Raw genomic sequence first — 22,480 nt, forward strand, 5'->3', positions numbered from 1 at the left:
AATTCAGCTTTCGGAATAGTGAAAGTGTTCCTTGAATTAATACCTTTGCAAGTTAATAGAAAATGTTTTATAATAAAAAAAAAGGATGTGAAGTATCCATCCATGACACAATATCAGTACATGCAAAGCAAACGAATAGAGCTTTTTTTCTGTTCTTTGTCTAATAGTGAAAGTGAGGCCTTAAACTCAGAACAAAAAACTCCTACCTCAATGAAAGTTAAAGACGACCCTTAGCACCGGTTCTAGCAGAATTCTTTGTAAACTGACGATCACGATTCGGAAAAGTAGGGGTTTTCTTGTTCTTTCAAATGTTACAATATGTATATTGTTAAATGCTATCTAACATATTATCAGAATTTCTTATTTAAAGCCTAAGTTAAAAGCAATAGTGAAACTAAGCATTGAGAGGTAAGAAATTAAAAATTATTACCTGATTTTGGAATTTCTTTTGGAATCAAAATTCATAATGTATAATCTTATTCAAAATGGTCTAAATGGGTTGTTTTATCAAACAATAGATATAAGAAGATGTGGTATGATTGCCAATGAGACAACTCTCCATCCAAGTCAAAATTTATAAAAGTAAACCATTATAGGTCAAAGTACGGTCCTCAACACGGAGCCTTGGCTCACACCGAACAGCAAGCTATAAAGGGCCCCAAAAATTACTAGTGTAAAACCATTCAAAATGGAAAACCAACGGTCTAATCTATATAAAAAACGAGAAACACTTATGAATCACATCAACAAACGACAACTACTGAACATCATATTCCTGACGCAGGACAGGTGTAAACAATTGCAGCGGGTTTAAACGTTTTAATGGTACCAAACCTTCACCCTTATCTGAAACAATAGTGTAACATCACAACTTAGAAAGACACACTATAAAATATCAATTGAAATGGTTTAACTCAATCAAAAGACATATAAACACCAGTGAACATACACTGAACAAATAAATTTGATCTATGATACAATGTTAATACAAAATAGATAAACTGATGGAAGAATAATTAAAGTAACTTGTTGTACCGCTGTGAAATGTTAAACAATTTAAGAAATACAATAAGTTACTTTAAACACAGGTAAATGAAAATAGTTGTGTTGTTAGGTATACGTGTACAGTTCAAATGGAGAAATATTTTTTACAAAATAAATAATTTTGATGTTCATAGTACGAAGAAGTGAAAATTTATAGCAATTCCAAACACTTATCAAAGCTGGTATATAGACCAGATATAACCCTGAATAAGTAAACATTAAATAACAAAAAAGCATTACAATTAGTATCAACAGGTCAAATAAACAAAAAAGTACGATTTGAGAGTACTCGCAGTTACCGACAGCTAGTTGAAAGCCAAAAACAATTAATAAAAAAAAAATATCATGCATCAGAGACTAAAAATTAACTAAAACACATCCCAGGGATTTAGTATTTAGTATATTTAAGCCTTGATTTGTCTCTTCTTAATCAATTAAATGTGATTAACTGTATACCACCAACTTGGATTGTAAAATAGCAGTTCAAAATCGGTCAAGTTCTTTGCTTAAATCTGTTAATTTCGAGACAGATTGACAATTAAAATACCAAATATTTGTGTTCGAATTAGATTTTTAACTTAACCATTCAAGGGGAGATAATTCAAATAGTAAAATGATTTTTATTGATTATTAATGAAATTTTCATTTTTTACTTGTAGCAAGAAAACAAATTCGATAACATCATTTTATCTTTATTTTCCTAAATGCATACCATGAAACCTATTATTCAATATTTGATTTAAAAATATTATCTCAAAGAATTCTTTTAATTCTCAAAAAGTGTTATTTCATTTAATGTCTATGTCAATTTAATTTTGCACGTCTTGTAGCCTAAAAATAGCGCGGTGACTCATATTTGTAATAATATTTTGAAAAAGAAGCCTGGTAAAATCAAATATGTTAAACTTTCATGATTATAGATGGATTGCTTAAGGTGGTACATAACACTACAGAGAAATAACTGTGTGAAAATCAGCTGAACATATTAATCACGTTATATTGTTTATTAGAATTGAAATATTAAGCTTTTCAATGATAAAAATTAGTGTTTGTCAAATTGCTATATATCCAAAGAAATTTTTCCGATAAAGGTGTGGTTCAAGTGTTTTGAAATTTTTATATTTTTGTCAAAGGGTCAAAGTAAATATATTGTCAAAAGTTTATGAAAATTAAACGAGCCAAATTAATTTTATTCAGGGTATTTGGTACCCTCTTAATGTTTTTTATGATGTGATCAAATGTATTCCCTTCTATCTGTCTTTCTTATGCTTTAGTAAATAAAGAACATCGATCTAACCATACAAAACGAAGCTAAATATGTTAGACTATCATGATTAAAGATGAATTGCCTAATTTTTTTATAATGTGATCAAATTTATTCCCTTCTACCATCCTGTCTTATGCTTAGGTAAATAAAGAACAACGATCTAACCATACAAAACGAACCAAATATGTTAAACTATCATGATTATATATGGATTTCTTAATGTTTTTTATAATGTGATCAAATTTATTCCCTTCTATCTTCCTTTCTTATGCTTTAGTAAATAAATAACATCGATCTAATCATACAAAACGAAGCCAAGAACATAAATGGAAACAAATCCGAACAATTCACATGTGTGTTTGATTTTTTTTAAATTAGTTAGAGAAATACAAACAGAACAACTTTAGTATCTCTAAAATGACAGGGTAACATTTATGGAAGCCGTCATCAATTTTGAAAATAATTTTAGATTAAGAAATATATATCCCTCATGCAAAGCTCTGAGTTCTTGTATGGATTTGACTATACTTAACGTCCTTTATGGTTTGATCCGCTCGTCAACATATAAATAATATTTCAGATATTCAAATATTTCAGCATCGAGCATCACTGAAGAGAAATTTATTGTCTAAGAGCGCATCTGGTGCATTAACATTGAAATGTTTATGTTTTTGTGTTTTATGTCTGTGATATATTTTTATGCAGTTTTGACTGCTGGGTCCAAATTTTTGTCATATTAATCTATCATGTCTGTTTAGGATGCTCACCAAATATTAATATTATAGAACTATAAACAACTGTGTTCTGTACTATTATTTGTCTGTTTGTCTTTTTATTTTTGGCCATGGCGTTGTCATTTTGTTTTCGATCTATGAGTTTGACTGTCCCTCTGGTATCTTTCGTCCCTCTTTCATACAATTTGGAAGTTAAGCTAGCTATAAAACAAGTTTTAACCAATCATTGTCTTCGAAAAATGACTGTAACAAGTCAGAAATATGACAGTTGTTTTCTGTTCGATCCGTTGATTGATAAAGTCTTACGTTTGATTTTATTCCCTTTTGATTTTACCTGGGAGTTTGGTACTTTTGTTTGTCCATTTTTGCAATGCAGGTGATGCAGGCATAGAAAAACACGGTTCCCTGTCAAAACACCCCGTCTTAATCCTTATGGATTTCATGCGATTGCCCCGGTTGTTGTTAATTACATCGAATCGTCTATATATATATATATATAGCTATTAAAAATCGATTATCGGGATTTGCACATCGATAAACTACTGTTGCCTTAATTGAGCTCCGACAGTTGTTCTTTATTATCAAACTTTAAATCATCGATGCACGAAAAGTAATTGAAAAAAAACATGACAACTTAAGTAATGATTCAAATGGTTTGGAAGAACTCAAGCTGAATCAAATATTTGGAATTGTAAGAGGAAGTTCAAAACTATTTTACATCCATCAATACAAAAGCCTCAAAATATAAATGTAACTAAAAAGTAAAATAACAAAAATACCGAACTCCAAGGAAAATCCATAACGAAAGTCTTCTATAAAAGGGCAAAATCAAAAGCTCAAACACATCTAACGAATGGAAAACAATTGTCATATTCCTGACGTGGAACAGGCATTTCATTATGTAGAAAATGATGGATTAAACCTGGTTTTATAGCTAGCTAAAACTCTCATTTGTATGACAGTCGCATAGAATGTCATTATACATGTTATATTGACAACAATTTGTCAGCAAAACAAACAGACATAATAGGTAAAAACGTCAAAATTGGGATACGGCAGTCAACATTGTACTATAATCTTAATCACTATAAACAAAAATAATTGTTTCAACAAAGAAAAGAGCTACATCACAAATTATACTGATCATTCTGTATATTGGCGAAAATGTATCTATGCATGCCTTTTCAAGTGCATAATCTCTCAAACATTTAAGAAAATTAACAGGCAGTGAAAAAAAGAATAGTTCTAATGTAATGTAATCCTAGCAGATGATAAAGATGTGAAAGAAGGTCATTAAAGCTCCCTGAGGGCGATCTAGATATGGAAGACTTTTTAACATTGGGCCGATGGTAAAGTTTTTGCCCTTGAGTACGCTGGGGTCTTAAGATAGTATTAAATAAACTCATTACATTTACATCACAGCAGGCTGGACTCGACAAATTCTCTATTCCTTTGATGTTATCATTGCAACCATATGGCATTGTAGTACCTAGTTCCCTTATCCAGAAACAACTGCGCAAATGATTGCATAGAGCTGATAAACAAGCTTGTATTCGCCAATTTGATCACACATACCAAATATAGAATTATGTGAAGTTGTCCATAGACACTTTTTTTATTTGAAATAATGGTACTTATTTTAGTCGTTTTTTTATCAGTGAACATATCTTAAGGATGGTTGCTACTCTGTTTCAAAATTACAAGCTTTTTAGAAGACTGTTATAAATTGATAGTATATACAAAAAGGAACTAAAAACCAGAAAACGAAGTGTCCGTGAGCTTGTTTTAGAGATATAAGCAATTGAAAATTTGGCGGGAAATGTTTCTCTCTAGATTTTTCATACATATAACATTGGTTCCTTTTTTCTTTTAAAAACTGAAAAAATTCAAGTTTAAACCTCACTGTAGTTGCAAAAGCTTCAGTTACTTCAAACTTCATTTTTGTTGCTGATCTGTACCTACCACTAAATCAAGATGTCTAAAATTACCTTGATAATTGATTTCCTCAACCTCAACGAGAAGCCCGTGTTATGATTTTTAGAGAAGATGTTGCAATACCAGATGTGATAAAATTGGTTGTTGGTCCTTTACTACACCCTTCAGGATACAAAGATGTTCCATACAACCTAAATCCCTTCCGTTTATAGACAGGCCCTACAGTAATGCAGCAGACGGTATAGGGAAATATTTGAATTTCTTAGACAAGAAACTCGGTGACATGTTTTTTTTCATTTGTATGGAGGGCGCTTAGTGAATTGTGGTGAAAAATGCTTAATTAGTAACTTCGTTCATTGGGTGACTTTGGTCTTATCTGGAGTTGAAAAGCGAAGATTCTTTAGGTCGTTAAAACATGGCGTAGAGTATTACTTAATGAGACCTTTAGATTTTGCCATTTTGGTTGAATGGGATCTTGATAAGTTCTGAATGTACAGCTTTTTTCAAGATAACAGATATAAGACAGGTGCTTTATCGAAATATTTGGTTCAAGGCGTGGATTGCCCATCAGATGCTACATTTATAAGCTCTTCGTTCAAGATGGATTCAAAAGATGAAACACTTGCCAATGCACATGCGTTTTGTGTTTTTGAACTGAACAAAGGAATGCCACTTCGACGACATCATGCATACCCTAAATTTGTTCATAGCTTTTACGAAGGTGCTGCGATTATTGTATGATAGTTAAAACAATACCGACAGTCCTGCTGTATGATTACACGATGGATTTCATATTTTACCAGAATGGCGTAATGGAAACAAAGATAACAGCCGCCGGCATGGTGGCGACTTCGTGGTATTGAAAGGAGAATCCATTCAGCTTCCAAGTTAATGATCATCTTATGGCACTTTGCCTCAGCACATGTTCCACTACAAAGTAGATCTTGACATTAAAGATACCAAAACCAGATTCAAAACCCTTGACATTGAACCTGTTGTTACTCCAAATGAAGTAAGCGATCACCCCGATGCCACTATCTTCAAAATATGTTTACTAAACGGCTGAAACATTCTAAATTAGAAGGAGTCACCAAATATGACTTCAACTTTCCAAAGTATCTAATCCTTGTTAATAACAATGTAAAAGACAAGTTTGGCAATTCGGCAGGATATCGAGTAGTGAACAATGGAATGACCAAAAACATATTACCTCCCAATGACGGTAACAACCCTGCTGTCAGCTGGTCGCAATATCAGGTTGCCGTTACAAAAAACCATCTAGTAGCGAACTTGTTTGCACATTCTAAGAACCCTGTCTTCACTTTTCAACAATTCATCGACGATAACGAAAATATTGTAGATCAGGTAAATCATTTAGTAAGAACATTTTCAATAAAAGCAATGATTGTTGTGATTAATATCTACCCTTAATAGTAGGTAACGTAAATGAAATGTTCAAGTTTCTCCTGGAGTAGAAAATAAGTTATGGATTAGAGATCCAATGTTCTTAATGGTTTTGGTCTAATTGTTTACCACTCATTTCTTTTCATAAGCAATCATTTGTACCATTCTATGCTAATTGATGAATAATTATTCTCACATAACTTAGTCCCAAATGTTTCTATGTTGTTCCACGATCTCCGTAGCTGACATAGGTGTAATGTAGAAAAGTTAGGATCTTTTTGTTTATATTATTTTCTGGAATTTTATGCGAATGTTATACAAGTGATAGGTTAGCTAGCTATAAAACCATTTTTAAACCAACATTTTCTACATAAGAAAATACCTGTACCAAGTCAGGAATATTACAGTTGTTTTTCATTCGTTTGATGTGTTTGAGCTTTTTATTTGCCAATTGATAAAGGACTTTCCGTTTTGAATTTTCCTTGGAGTTCGTTTTGAATTTTCCTTGGAGAAATAAGAAGATGTCGTATGAGTGCAAATTAGACAACTCTCCATCCAAGTCCCAGTGTGTAAAAAGTAAACAAGTATAGGTCAAAATACGGCCTTCAACTCGAGCCTTGGTTCACACCAAACAGCAATCTATAAAGGGTCCCAAAACGACTAGTGTAAATCAATTCAAACAGGAAAACCAACGGTTTAATCTATATAAAAAACTTGAAACGAGAAACACTTATGAACCACATCAACAAACGACAACCACTAAATATCAGGCTCCTGACTTAGAACAAGACGTAAAACTAAATGACGAGAGCGCAGGAATGGCAGTTAATGATCCAGTAAGAATAGATTCTGTGGGAAAAGACGGCAAAACAGAGTCTGTTAAAATACGACGATATGGTACTAGGAATAATGTGGATTGTATCCCCAAGAAAATCCATTTGAGGATGAGCTGAAAGAGAATCCCTGTCTTGTTGTACAATTCTAAATATAGAAAAAACGAACATAAATAGATTAGAAAGCTAATTTTTTATGTTGGCCTAAAGTGAGAATGTTGAGAATGTAAAAGAAGAAAGATTTCATTTTGAATTAAGAAACGTTATTATCTTTGCTTACAAGTCATTTATATGCAAATATCTATTCATTTATTAGATCCCCAAGAGTGACTGAGGAATAGAAATATGGTCACTACAGGTCTTCTTCCGACCAACAGTAAAATCCTTGCCAACATGGGACGTCCGTTTGGCTGTGAGGGTCGTATCAAGTACGCAACCACATCCAGTCAGAATAGGGACGTTAAATCCAATTCCTCGCGTAGAGAGAGTGCCTCGCGTAGAGAGAGTGCCTCGCTCTCTACACCTTAAGAACCCTTGCAACAACTCTTTGAGGGGTCCGTAGGTGGCCTGTTGTAAGGCTGAATTTCTGTCCATATCCAATATACCCTAATTTTTTGGTGGCAGTCTAAATTTCCCCGACCTGCAACCCAGTTGACCTCTATTACCGGACCTACTAATTGTATTTATTGTTAATTTGTGAACATGCATGAAATATTTACCACTAGACGTTAAGCAACCAACACTCAATCAATCAATCATTTATTAGACTGTTCATTAAGTATTGCTGTGATTATAATAATCTTCTTTTATAAGCAATACAATAATAATTGTAATTTCATTGTTTGAAAATATAAAACGCACAAAACCAACACATTCAAATCCATAAAAATGATACATGATTTCCATAGCATACGCTATTGAATTTTCACATTGTTGAAGGCCGTAGGTTTGCCTATACTTGCTTATATTTACTTCAGACATCTTTGGTGGATGGTTGTTTCATTGGCAATCATTCCACGTCTCCTTATTTTATATAGTACACTCATAAATAAATATTTACAAACGAATTTATTTCGGATGAAATAGAGCATTGTGATGGTAGCTTGCGAAACATAGTCATACTTATCGATGATACAAAATGAAATTTTCGAGACATTATTATACTTTACTGTGTCCATATTTCTTGCATCAAATTTCATTAATCAAATTACAGATATCATCTCGGATAATACTAGTCACAGGATTTTCAGACAGTTTTGCATTGGAAAAGATGAAAAGATTATACTGATCCTTTTTTAAACTTAACATTACCAACAGAGGTCTCGATCCCATCAACATATATCATTTATCCTAAACAAGTTCACCCGAAAATATCTAAAAATCAATCTGTACCTATCATCTCTTATACCTATACCAAACCAGTTGCGACTATAATCTTCAACTACAATAACGAGTTAGATGATCTCAATATTGACGACTAAGTCTTAAACTCCTGACTGCACATTGGCTAATTCACTATTTATGTGTAATCCGGCTGGCTATTGTATTACTGTTGACCTTGATATATTCTCTGAAAAATGTGTTATCCAAATATCCGAAATATCAAAAGCCTAATCAATCAACTGGAAACACATCTTCAGAATACTGATAGATTCAGTCGCAAAAAAGAACACGAAAGGGTTAAGGCTGTGATGTTATTGATACAAATTAGTATTAAAAACTGAATTGGTCTATGATTACACATGCTACATATTTAGAAATTAAGACACTTATGTTGCTAAGTGTAGCATAAAATAATGTCCCCCATGAAATATTGTCCGTCGAACATTATATAAGATATTGTCCGTAGACCCTATTTCATCATGAAATTCTGTCCAGTACAATATTTCATTATGAAATGGTATCCATATCCATGAAATTTTGTCAGCTCTTTCTTCATTATATTTCACTATGAAATACTGTCCATTACAATATTTTACAGTGGAATTCTGTCCATGATAATATTTTCCTGTTAAATAATGTCCATGAAAATATTTCTTAATACAACTATATCTTCCCTGATAAACCCTCTGCTATGAAATTGTGAGCGTTTCTGGATTTTTTAAAATATTTTCCATGAACAGTCTGTGTATAACCATGAATTGTTACATAAACTAACTATGCAGGTTCTTTTGCTATTATCAAACAAACAAACAAACACTGTAATGATATCATTATCCAAAATATGAAATGTTTATAACTCCCCTTTTATGAAACAAAATGTCATGACAATCCATCAATGAAATATTGTCTCAATATACACAATTCATTTCCTTGAATAATCTCCCTCTAACAAGACAAAGTTAGTGTATGGACAATATTTCATACGGAAAACTGTCCTTCTATAGACACAATTTAATAGATGGGGACAATATTTCGTTATACAAAGCCATGAAATATTGTCTTTGGGATAATACTTTATAGGACATTTTTCACCAGTTTAACCTACATAATAAATATGTTGTTGTCCAACCAGATAATGCCCAAAACATCATAGTGTTTGTGTGTAAAAATAAAATTACAGAATAACATAAACGGTACAAATTTATATGAACCAGATGCGATTTTCGACACTGAAAGTCTCTTCAGTGATGCTCGAGGCCAAACTATCTGAATTTCCTAATCTTATACAAATGTTGAAAAGCGGATCAAACCAAAAAGAAACTAAAGTATAGCCATATCCTGACAAGGAATCACAGCTTTGCAGGAAGGAAATATATCCCTTATTTCTAAATAATTTCAAAGATACAAAGATTGTCTCACTTCCACTGGATCAGTATCACTGCTCATTGACGTTTCATCCCCCAGGGTATTACTAGTAGTCAGCACTTTTGTGATGATATAAGATATCATCGATATGTTTATTTTCTGTAAAAAATAGCATAAGAAAAATACCGAACTCCAAGGAAAATTCAAAACGGAAATTCCCTAATCAAATTGCAAAATCAAGAGCGCAAACACATCAATCGAATGGAAAACAACTGTCAGATTTTTGACTTGGTACAGGCATTTCCTTATGTAGAAAATAGTGGATTGAAACTGGTTTAATAGCTAGCTAAACCTCTCATTTGAAATAGAACACTATAATCCGTATTAAATTACAATCATTGTTTTGTTGCTATTGTAAAAAATGTTTTATACTTTTTAAATTGTATGCTAGGAATTTTTATTTTGTTTTATTTAGTTTGTTGTATGCATAATTGTCTTAATATATAATTCTGTTAAAATAACATATAATCAGATTGGAGCAATTTAAAATTTGCAATAAGAATATTTGTCATAAAATTTTCCTAAACATAAAACAAAATTACAGTTAGTTACTTTCTCTCAGTTTTGAACAAGTTCACCTTCACAAGTCAATTTCTTATATTAGGATACTTTTTATATTTTAAAAATGTTTGAGTTACTTCCCTTCTCTCAGTCTTCTGTTGATGTTATCATACAACCAATAATTCATTTGGAGACCATTAGCCGATCTGTCATGAATATCACAGTTTAAAATGCAATACGTTTGCCTCGAGGCAATTACCAGCCCAGTAGTCAGAACTTTTGTGCTGTAAAAAAATAACATCGATAGGTTTTCATAATTTATAAAATGTTGAAATATGCAAAACGCTAAGGTTTTTCTACCCCTTGGTATTGATTGTCCTAGCCGTATGTGGCTCAACATGTTTCAATATTTGGATAAAAATGGTCCTCAACTTTGTAATATACTATTTGGATTTGCAACTGTTTTGATCTGAGCGCCACTGATGAATTTAACGCGTTTGTAGTACCTTTTTGTATAAGCCTGGTATCTTTGTCCTACTACAACTGGATAAGTATCACTGCTGATGCACGTTTTATCCCTGGGGGTTTCTCTAGCCCAGTAGTCAGAACTTTTGTGATGATAAAAGATTTACCGCTGTATATCCTCGAGTGTATCACTAGCCCAGAATTCAGAAATTTTGTGATGATAAAAGATATACCGAAATGTTCGTTTTCTGTAAACTAACTGTTTATAAAATGTTGTATATTCCTTTGGGTTTCACTAGCCCAGTAGACAGAACTTTTGTGATGATAAAAGATATACCGAAATGTTCGTTTTCTGTAAACTAACTGTTTATAAAATGTTGAAATCCTTAAATAAAGACAACAGTAGTATACCGCTGTTCAATAGTCATAATTCGATTAAGCAAAAACAAATCCTGGTAAAACCGAGAGAAGCACATCAACTATAAGAGGAAAACAACTGAACAACAGAAACACTGAACTACAACAAAAGCAAACGCAAACGCCAACACACATAGAAACGGACTGTCTGATAACAACTGCCATATTCCTGACTTGGTTCCGGAAATTTTCCGAAAACCTCCTGCTTATATGGCAATGTTCAAAACAAACAAACGCAAGAACACTCAGCACAGAGAAATACATAAATAAATAATATAATAATACATTACAACATTAAACCGCAGAAAAACAACGGATTTTTTTGTCATATTTTGAAAACTATCCACCAGAATTCAAATGAAGTAGACATAAGCAAGTATGGTCCACCAGTGAGAAAAACCCACACCGTATAGTCGGTAATTAAAGGTCCAGACATGAAAATCTGAATCAATTCAAATGAGAAAACTAATGGCTTATGAAAACAAAACAATTTACGAAAAACAAGTATGACAGATATGAATCAACTACTGAACAACAGGCTCCTGACTTTGGAAAGGCACATCAAGAATGTAGCAGATTAAACATGTTTGTTAGCGCTTGACCATCCCCTAACATAGAAAGTGTGGTTGAACAGCACAACATAAGAACAAACTATAAACATCAGTTGTAAATAGGTAAACTCAAGCAACCGAATGAAGACATAAATACAACTACCATAAACAATAGACTCAAAGCAAAGATTTAGTTCGAAGTTACAGAACAAGTTTTTGAGCGCTCAATCCCGCCCTTTTTTCATATCTTTTATTTTAGTAATGCTCTTTTTTTAGGTTAATTTTTTGTTTACACTTCAATTATTATCATGTTGTTATGTACAAAATAAATGTATATGTATAAAATCCAAATAGGGAACGAATAAGTAACAGGGTATCATTTGACCGCGGAAACGGGTACATACGTGCAAATAGGATAATTTGACATCCACGAACAAAGAACAAACACCAGAGTCAAGAAAAAAAAACATTAAAAAGGTGGAATTAAAAAAAAACAATCGGAACAAATAAACAGCGAATAAGTAACAGAGTATCATTGGCGCGCAGAAACTGGTATATATGCGATACCAGGGATTATTTAACACCTTGAAACCAGACCTAACACCTGAGACATGAAAAAAATAAAAAGGATCCACTAAAAAGGGGCAACATGTAATAAGCGATTAAGGAACGTATAATTAACAAGGTATCAGTCGAGCGTGGAAACGGGTCTAAACGCGCTAGTAGGGTAATTCCACCTCTACGAACCAAGAACTAACACCAGAGACAAGAAAATAAAAGAAAGAAAGGCATTAAAAGGTTCAACGTATAAAAAGCGAAAACGGACAAATAAGTAACAAATAAGTAACATGTTATAGACGAGCGCAGAAACTAGTACGACCGCGCTAACTGGGTTATTTTAACTCCACGAAAAAGAACACCAGAGACATGAAATGAAATAAAAAGAAGGCTTAATAAGGGCCATAAAAAGCTAATAATGAACAAATAAGTAGTGAATAGTAACAGGGTATCAGTCGAGCGCAGAAACTGGTACATATGCGCTAACGGGGTTATTTTAACTTCACGAAACCAGAACTAACACCAGAAACGAGAACAGAAATAAAGATAAATCTCAAAAAAGGTTCAACGTATAAATAGCGAATATGGAATGAATAAATAGCGAATAAGTAATACGCTATCAGATGAGCGCAGAAACGGGTACATATGCACTAACGGAGTTATTTTAACACCACGAAAAAGAATTAACACAAGAGACATGAAATGAAATAAAAAGAAAGCATTAAAAAGAGGCAACGTATAAAATGTTATAATTAACAAAAAAGTAGCGAATAGTAACAGGGTATCAGTCGAGCGTAGAAACTGGTACAAATGCGCTAACTTGGTAATTCTAATTCCACGAAAACAGGATTAACACCAGAAACATGAAAAGAAATAAAAAGAAATCATTAAAAAGGGGCAACGTATAAAAAGCGAATATGGAATGAATAAATAGCGAATAAGTAACAGGATATCAGTCGAGCGCAGAAACGGGTACGTACGCGCTAACAGGGTAATATTACCTCCTCGAACTATATCTTACACCAGAGTCAAGAAAAGAAAAGAAAAAAAATCATAAGAAGGGGGCAATATATTAAAAGCGAACAAGGAACGAATAAGGAATAATGAATACGTAACGAATATGTAACGAATGAGGAATAAGTAACGAGTAGGTTACGAATAAGGAATAAGTAAGTAACGAATAAGGAATAAGAAATAAGTAACCAACTTGATGACCATACCGCGACTTAAGTCTTGGAAAGATATAGGGTCTCGGAAAAAGACATGTGTTAATCTCTATGTATTGTATAGACGTACGTGGCAAGTAGATGGAATACCTTGCAGACAAGTCGTTTTTTTTCGCAGTAAAGGGGGATAATTTTACTTACCATGAAGTCACATCAATATATCAATTGAACTATAATCACCTATGGTTATATATTCACCCATGATAATACAAGGCTAACACTATAATCTATATAATATGCGTCTGATATTTAGCCAAATAATGATAGATATGCAAATTTGCTTTACCAAAACTTTGTTCTTCCCGTATGTAGCGGGATTTGGCCAACTAGTTTGTATATATGGATGGTTGTACATACATTTTATAAAATGACATACTGACATCGGTATTTTATGTTATGCTTCACAAAAAAAAAATATGTCGTACTCAAGGATAATCATTGATCATTTGAAAGTAATGAGATCTGCGCAAATTGATTGGAAACGTTGTACAAAATAACGAACCTAATGCAGATTATCCTAACACATGTGTTTAATGTACTTTTATCATATCATTTGTTTTTAACATAAATTGGTATAGGTTTTAATGACGGTGTCAGTAATAATTTTGGTCTGTGACCTACGGACGCTTTACTATGGTAGAGGCATGCATGATGTCACAAAATTACTCTGTTTGAACGAAATTACGGAATTGACCAAAAACCAACAAAAGATCTATGTTACAACGAAAGGAAAACATAACGGATATAAAATCAAACTTTTAAAAATAAAATTATCCAGATAAATGAAAAATAAATCAAGGTAAAAAAAATGTAATTATCACCACTGTCGAATTGTTTCGATTGTGTAGGCTTAACCTTTAAAACATTATCAGATAAGTATCACTGACATGTTCATTAGATCTACCATGTCAATTAGGCTGTTAGTAGCTCGAGTGCTATAAATATATCTTATCGACTTTGTGTACATACAAGTTCCGTCTTTAACCTCTAAGGAGTAACAATAATTTCTGAGTACAAAATATAATACTTAAAGTAAAGAATATCACAATACATGATTTTCTACTCATAGAATAGATTACCTTTGCTGTATTAGGCAAATCCTTTTAGAATTTTGGTTCCCTTATGCTTTTCAACTTCGTACTTTAATTGGCCTTTTTAACTTTTTTGATTCTAGCGTAACTGATGAATCTTTTGTAAACGAAACGCACGTCTGGGGTACACAATTTTTCGCATGGTATCTATGATGAGTTTATTTACACTGACTTTTGGTTCTCTGTTGAAAGCTTTTTTTTCATACTAACGTACGACATTCATATCAAACATTTAGTGTACAGATTTACAAACCCCTAGTGATAAATGATATGCAAAGATAGACTGACACAACTACATCAAAATTTAACCGTTAATGTGATTAAAGTTATTTTTAACTAACAATTTAAAGTATATGTAATGAACAAAACAATGAAGTTTTGTGGTTTGGAAAGTTGCAATGTGTTAACAATCGCAGAGATGCATGAAATTGGAACGATGTTAGGAATTAAAATAGTTTGAACATAAAATTCCTAGACTCTTTTCGAAAGTCTTTCATATAGTTTATCGAACAATATTTTTGATCCTACATTGTCATAAATAACAAACTAATTAAAGGGACAAATTTGATTTGATGTTAAAATGTCAAAAACATAAAGAAATCGGACATCAAATATAGACGACGACATAGAAGATAAGGCCAATATCGCATTATATGATAGAAAAATCACATCATATAATGAAATTGGTCATAATACTGTAAATTCAGAAATTATTGCGATGTTTTAATTATTGCGAAAAATGCGACAGGGTTATAATCGCAATAATTTAAACTCGCATTTTGAAATTTTTTATATGAATTAAACAGGATTTTTCACAATATCGCAAAAAATAAAATCGCATTTTAGTCTAAAATGGCGAAATCGCAATAATAAATGCACGCAATAATTTCTGAATTTACAATATACAGAAAGATTGTTCAGGGTTTTAACATTAGTATAGGATATTTGCAGCGCACGTCATATAATGTAAAATAGATACAGTTTAAAGGTAATTACACGAAAGTAGAATCACTTATTGCAAAAATTCAGAATGGAATTTTTAATTTTCTTTTATGATTTGCATTTATTGTAATGCAGAAACATGCTAGGTTATTAAATCGGTTTGAGACTATTTTCTAAAAAATTTTAGTGAAAGTGGAAACCCAAAATTGTTCAAGATGCGGCAAACTTAATTGTTTTCGTCACTAAAGGAGTTTGGTCGACAAGGTCCGATTATGGCACTTGTATCTAGCTAAAATCTCAAATAAGGATATATATACTTATATTAAACTTTTCGAATAAGCGTTCATTTCATGACGTCACAAATAGTACACATTTTGATTTTGTTTTACGAAATTCAATTAAAACATTTAAAATTTTATTGGTTTTTAAGATAGGTAATATAAAGCACAAACGTTGACAAAAGGATCTCTTGATGTTATATTTTTTGAAAAAAATACTTATAGGACGTGAAATTTTAGTTAATCGTACCCTAAGTCATATGTTTCACAGGCCTACATGTTTTTGAAATGAAGACGTTTTTTAAATTGCCAAGTATCACTCTATGGTTGGTCTCTTTGGGTGAAAATATCAACGCTTTATAAGAAAAGCTCGACAAAAATAGTTCTATCTAAATTTTGAAATGTCTTTTCATCAATTTTATTAATGAACATCAATATCAAAACATTTTCACACGAAACTAAGAAGTGACCAACACGAACCTCATCAGAAATGGTTAAAATCGAGGTTACATTCTATGTTCTATATTCGGCTACTGGTATTCTGCATGAAAAAAAATTTCGCTATAAGTCGAATTCGAAGATGGTTCAAATAATAATGACATATATACATTTGAATATATACCTTAATCGGTTTCTAAATTGAACTAGCAGTACGTTTCCGTTACTATCTTCTAAATACCCAAGGAAGTATTCAGTATTCATGATATATATATACAATAATTAACTATAAAACTGATTTTTTTATTATACTAGTATATTTATTTGTTTAACAGTTTAGTGTGGCCTCGCTTCGTTGAAGACCCAGTAGTATCCTTGGGCTGTTTTCTACTCAATGGTTGGTGGTTGTCTTTTTGACACGTTCCATGTTTCCATTCTCAATTATATTTTATTCATCTTTTTGAAAATATGTAATGCAAAAACTGGACTGTTTTCATTCATTACCCTTTGTCATCATTTATATACATATCAAAATATTTACTTATAAATACAAAAATCCTTGATCAGAGAGTTTGTTTATGAAATATGTGAAATACCGATTAGCATACCTCGATTGTGAATTCATTTCTTTTTTTAAAAATTGCACATGTAATAAAAAAATGAAATTAGTTTTTCTTCATTTTTTTACAAAACAAACCTATTTATTAACCATCCAACCATTATTAGAAAATTTCCCCTTTCACTTCTACTAACCTTAAGGGTACCATTTGCACATTTCAACAATTTAGGTCGAATCTGTGATGCTCTAGGCCACATTATTTAAAAATCTAATAAACACGCTAAAAAACTGATGAAATAAAATAGAAAGGACCAAGATTAAGGCCAAACTAAGGCACAGTATCAGAGATCGGCATACGGGAGATACATTCCTTATTTTGTAACGATTTCCTCAATTTTAGCACAGCAAATTTCCAAAAACAGTATCCATACAAGTACCAAAATAAGCTATCGAGCTGGTGAAATCCTCGGGGACTCGCAGTCAATCAGCAGATGTATCCACCCAGTGGTAGTATATTTGTTAACAGTACAAATGTTACTGCATCAAATACCCATTTCAACAATGTATATCTCTTGCATGCTTGAGGCCAAAATACGTAGTAGGAAATATAAACTGCAGAAGTTTCCATATGGATATTATCCAATTCTTGTCTATTTTCATAATTTAAAATCAATAATATCTTTGAGCCTCCTCATGGGGTTTTTGATTATGTGATAACTTGGCCGTGTTGATGATGATTATTTGATAACCAGACCAAATATTTCATGATTATTTGATTATTTGATTATCTGATAATCTAGGATTGTATTTTTGATTATTTGGTTATCTTGTTTAAATAAATAATTAATGATTGTGTGATTATATTGGCAAAAAAAATTGTGATTATGTGATTACTTGGACACCCGTGAGGGGCCCCATCTTTGATTCGACATTTTTGTCGTAGTTCAGGTTTTTGTTTAAACTCTGCAATCCACGTGGACAGTTTCAATTTGTAAAACTGCAATCCACGTAGATAATTTCAATTTGCAAAACTCTGCAATCCACGTGGACAGTTTCAATTTGTAAAAGAAAACGTTCTCTTCAGATCCAATATTTCATTTTAATATATTATCCACTTTTAGAAAGTTATGGAAAAAGAAGCTTTTTGTTGCAATTGCAACGTATATTTTTCCGGAATCAAGCAGTTTCTAATAGTGGAAAATGTGTGAACTTTTTGTTTGACCTGTTTAACACAACTTTTGATCATTAACGTCCAGAGGTATGAAAATGACATTTTATGATTGAAAAAATATTGCAAAAATAAATTATATCATGGTTCTTAGGGAAATGAACCCAATATTTGTTCGGATGAATAAAGATAAGTACAGTTCTCATTATATATCTATTGAGCTTATACATTAATCATCCCACCAAGCATTCTAAATACTGTATTTTTTTCAAGCGATTTCATGATAAGCTTGTTACAATTTAATTACACTTAACAAAAATGTTTTTTTAAGAATCATTAGTTCAGCTTTGATTCCTACACCCAATATATATAGTTTGACATTCACTTCTGAGTTGTGCTGCCATAGATATGAGTATGATGCTAAGTGTTCTGCTGCTCTGTATGTTCTTTTCTACTGTAATTACCCAGGAATTGAAATGCGTAAGTTAAAGATCTTTCATATAATTTCATTTGAACCCATTTTTTTTTAAATACAAAGGAGTTTCTACCTCAGGAATAGATTAGCTTAGCTGTATTTGGCAAAACCTTTCGGAATTTAGTGTCCTCAATACTCTTCAAATTCGTCAGTCTTTAGTTTTCTATGTTGTGTTTTGTATACGGTTGTTTATTTGTCTTTTTCGTTTTAGCCATGGCGTTGTCAGTTTATTTTCGACTTGAAGACGAAATGCAAGTCTGAAATCTATGATGAGTTTATTTATCCCAATCACTCCTACACCAAAATATTGGCCATTGAGTTAGTAATACTCAGAGTTAATTACATCCAACCAGTGTTTCTAACGTCTTTATCATAACCTACATACGGCTCAGTCAAAATTAAAGCAAAATGAAGTAATAGAAACTAAATGACAGGCAGATGGTTTTGAAAAGTTCATCATATTATAAATAAAGTAATCATTAAAATAAGAACAAGGAACTTGTATTTCTTTTATTGACAACAATTACAGGCAATCTAATTTTGATTGGTTATGATTTATTTGATCACTGAAGTTTTAAGCAGGATATTCTATGATTTCCGTGAAACATACATTTTTCCGACGGTCATATAACCCGATATAAACATAAATATACATAGACGCTAGTAGGTTTTGATTTCATGTTATAGTTCATCGTGTTTACCTGTAAAACAATGATTGTGGATCAGTCAACGAATATGAATGCCTGGTGTCTACCTTGTTTCACTTTTCATTGTTGACAGTCTCTTCCTTTTATTGAATGACCATGATGACCAAATGCGCAACCAATCTTCACTAAAGGTTGTATAAATACTTGCAAGGCAATAATACATGAACAATGTTTAAGCTTAGTTTGACCAAATTGAAACAAATGACTTCTATAAGCGGAATATTATATTTTTATTCCGTTATTCTAAATACTTGAAACAAGAACAATTTTTTTTTGTTTTTTGTTTTTTTGTTATCTAATTCGTAGTAAATGCCCTTTTAAAGCCGAAAGTTATTACTTTTTTTTTTTTAAAGTTTAACATCTTCAGATAAGATCATTTAATACTTTATATTAAGAATTAAGAATGTGATTCAAAATTGTGGTTTTCTTTTATATTGCAATCACGTGGGGTTGAATATTTATAAGCAGACGATAACCTCGGGTCGAAACTTCCACGAGCTGACGCATCGACCTAGTGATTTAAAACTCACGAAAGATAAAAGGTTAATACAGTTGTACACCAGACGCACGTTTCTTGTACGTTAATCTTTTCATTAATTAGAAAATTAAAAACATGTAATGTTGACTTAAATTTTCACCCATACATCGATAATTATTGTATGAACTGCACTGTTTTGGCCTTACATCTTGTTATAGTTTAATTGCTTCTCATTTTCACCAAGTTCAATAATTTGCATTCGAAAAACGTTGGTCGTAACCGTCTGATGAAGGTTACTTTTGAAACAAATGAGCACAATAAACGGTTACATCATTTAAAAGAATAATCTAAGTCATTTGAACATCTTGTTAGTCATTATGATAATTACATTACCTTAATGAAAAGCCATCTTAAAATTGTGGGATATTCACATATAAACATAAAATTGTGTGATAATATACCTAATTTGTCGAATTGCATGCATGACAAGCACAATTTGACCGGCAAATCTTAAAGACGATATATACAATAATACTTAATTATCTGTAGAAAAGTATGATAATTTTTATTAACTATCATTTAAAAACGATATGGAAAGCAAAGTCAATGCAACAATTCAACAAACACCTCTTAGTGCAAAAAATTAAAAACATAAGTGCTTGGGTAGACGATTGATTCGAAAACATATGTTGTTTAACGTACTTTGGTGCACATAAAACTGCAATTAGTAGAAAGCCCATAAAATAATAGTTCAAATAAATTCATTTACTTCAATGCTTTTAACATTTAATGAAGTGATCCCTTATTGAATACTTGTTAACTTCATTTATTTTTATTTACAGCAGACTAAAGATGAAAGAAAACACGGGTTTATAGGAATATCATGAATTATAATATATTATTCCAATGCCTTTTCATTTAATTATTGTAAGATGATAAGTTAAAACTAATTTTTACAGAGACATGGTGGGAAGTGTTTCAATCCTTTCCAGAAATGGACATCAGGAAGTAAGTATTTGATAATTCGTAAAAGTATAAAAGAACAAATTAGATATGTAATTCGGACAGCATTTTAAAAAAATAAGAAGATGGCACTAGTACCTTTTTAAACATCCAGTTCGAATTCTTTCACTTTAAGCGATAAGAAGTGGAAAAACCAAAGTGACATTCAAACTCATAATTCGAAATTAAACTGACAACGCTATGGCTAAAAAAGAAAAAGACAAACAGACAAACAACAGTACACAAAACACAGCATAGAAAACAAAAACCTGGGCAACACAAACCCCACCAGAAACTGGGAGTGATCTCAGGAGCCCCGGAAGGGTAAGTAACACTTATGTCATCAATCAATGTCAATAGCATCAACCACTCTAAAAAGACAAATCTTGTATATATAATACAAAATCCAAAAGGAGAAATTTACTATACCAAGTCAAGAATATTACAGTTGTTTTCGATTTGTTTGATGTGTTTGAGCTTTTGATTTTACCATTTGATAAGGGACTTTCTGTTTTGAATTTTCCTTGAAGTTCTGTATTTTTAGCCTACCTCAGTCTATTTAATCCTTGGACATGCCAATTTACTATTTATCTTTTTTCTTCCTTATTTTCTTGTTGTTTGTTTTCATCTGAATGAGTTCAATAATATTTGCTTCTTTGTCTTCTTTTTGACTAATATGTTAAATCAAGAACCCCTTTATCTTTTTCATTATAAATTAATAGTTTAACCCCTAGTTTCCACCAATAACACTTGCTGGGAAATTTTCATTATAATCTTCATCAATATGTTCCACATTATAAAAAAGGGCACACTATTGTTTATATTGTTTATTAAGGTCATTTTTTTTTCTTTTACAATACAATTTGCTTTAATCTAGAATTTTAGTTTATTGAAGGGCCTTTTGTCTGATTTTAAGAATATGCTTTAAATTGTTAAAAATATTCGAATTAGCTCTCGCCGAGATATAGCCTTGTTGTGCTAATGCGGCGTAAAGCAACCAACAATCAATCAATCAATCTTTTACAATATTGTAATATTCATGGTCATATAATAATACACATAATCAGATTCAAAATTCGGATTATCTGAATTAGGACCATCCAGTGTTGATAACGTCCTCTCCCTATATGAATTTACCTTGGAATTTGGTATTTTTGTTAATACTTTTTTTGCATGGCAGGTGATGCATGCATAGCAAAACACGCTTACCTTGTCGAAACACCCTTTCTTGCTCCTTATAGAGTTCATGCAATTGCCTCGGTTTTTGTTCATTACCTTCATTTTCCTCTTCCTTGTCTTTTTGAGAGATTAAAACATCGGTAAACTACTGTCGCCTTAACCCAGCTCCGACAATTGCTCTTCATTGTCAAACTTTATATCAGGAAGAAACCATAACCTGTAACACAAAATAACACAACAGGAAGTTAACACACAAAATGCCAGTAAAACATATATAGATCTTCATTGTTGAGAGCTTGATGGATTGTTAGATTTTTTACTGATTGAAAAAAAAATATTATATCAACGAATATTTTATATGCAAAACCCATTCCAAACTATCTTTCTTTCGTATGCTTAAGTAAAAGAGAGGCAAAAGAC

General features: G+C 31.8%; 1 pseudogene; it reads left to right on the forward strand.

Annotated features, from left to right (window-relative positions):
* The first annotated feature begins 5,469 nt into the window (after window positions 1-5,469).
* On the forward strand, window positions 5,470-6,411 carry LOC127718657 (putative amine oxidase [copper-containing]; annotated as a pseudogene).
* The last annotated feature ends 16,069 nt before the right edge of the window (window positions 6,412-22,480 follow it).

The sequence above is a fragment of the Mytilus californianus genome, unplaced genomic scaffold (genome assembly GCF_021869535.1).
Source record: "Mytilus californianus isolate M0D057914Y unplaced genomic scaffold, xbMytCali1.0.p SCAF_10, whole genome shotgun sequence".
NCBI classification, from domain to species: Eukaryota; Metazoa; Mollusca; class Bivalvia; order Mytilida; family Mytilidae; genus Mytilus; species Mytilus californianus.